This window comes from Fulmarus glacialis, unplaced genomic scaffold (assembly GCF_000690835.1).
Source record: "Fulmarus glacialis isolate BGI_N327 unplaced genomic scaffold, ASM69083v1 scaffold20502, whole genome shotgun sequence".
In the NCBI taxonomy this organism is placed as follows: domain Eukaryota; kingdom Metazoa; phylum Chordata; class Aves; order Procellariiformes; family Procellariidae; genus Fulmarus; species Fulmarus glacialis.
Genome location: NW_009197452.1, coordinates 15,908 through 16,822, shown reverse-complemented (window position 1 = coordinate 16,822; position 915 = coordinate 15,908).

Here is a 915-nt window from a genome sequence, read left to right as displayed (position 1 = left end):
GTTTTTAAAGTCTGAAAATTAGCTGCCTTTATTAATCACACAGACAAATATAAAGCGGAGCCAACGCTTGCTGAAATTTCTAAAAAGGATTTTTTTTTAATTATACACCACATAGCACTGAGACTCATTTTGAATGTTGATTTGTTGTGCACTGACATTTTGACAACTAGTTCTCAATTTGTCTGTCGTAGTTAGGCAACAACAAAGCAGACGGTAATACTTAACTTTCAAAACCTTCAGCATGCCGGGAGGGGAGAGCGAAGGGAGAGACGGGGGGGACGGGCTCCCCATGGGCGCTCGCCTCGCCGGGGTGCAGCTGGGCACCCCGCATGCTCGGTGCCAAGCCCCAAAATCCCCGGCACCGGGGCGGCAGAGAGCACGCGAGCCCTTCTGCAGAGGCAGATGCAAGATCTGCAGTCTGCCCTTGAAATGGCACCAGGGGGGTCCCGGCTCGCCCAGGAGCCCCTGATCCTCCTGGGGGCACGGGGCAGCACCCAGCTGGGGACCCCCAGCCCCAGGGGGGACCCCCAGATGCCCCGAGCCCTTCAGGCTTCCTGCACAGAGCCAAGCACACAACAGACAGTGCTGAGCCCTGCCAGCTGTGCAGAGGGGTCCCCTGGCCCCATTCCCTCCCTGGCCCCAGGAGGGACCCCAGGAGCAGGGGGGAGCCCCGAGGGTCCTGAGCAGCCCCCCACCCCCCCCACGGCGGCACACTGACATTTCCTCTCTCTCACTGACCCTTTTTCTGTTCTCTGTGTTATCTCAAATAATGTCACTGCCTCTTCAGCATCTATTCACCGGAGCAGAAAGAAGCCACTGCTGACACGGATTTAAAAAGAAAATAATACCATCTGTGCCTGGCAGGGGACGGGCAGCACCCAGGCAGCACCCTCCGGTCTAGGATCAGGGGGGAGA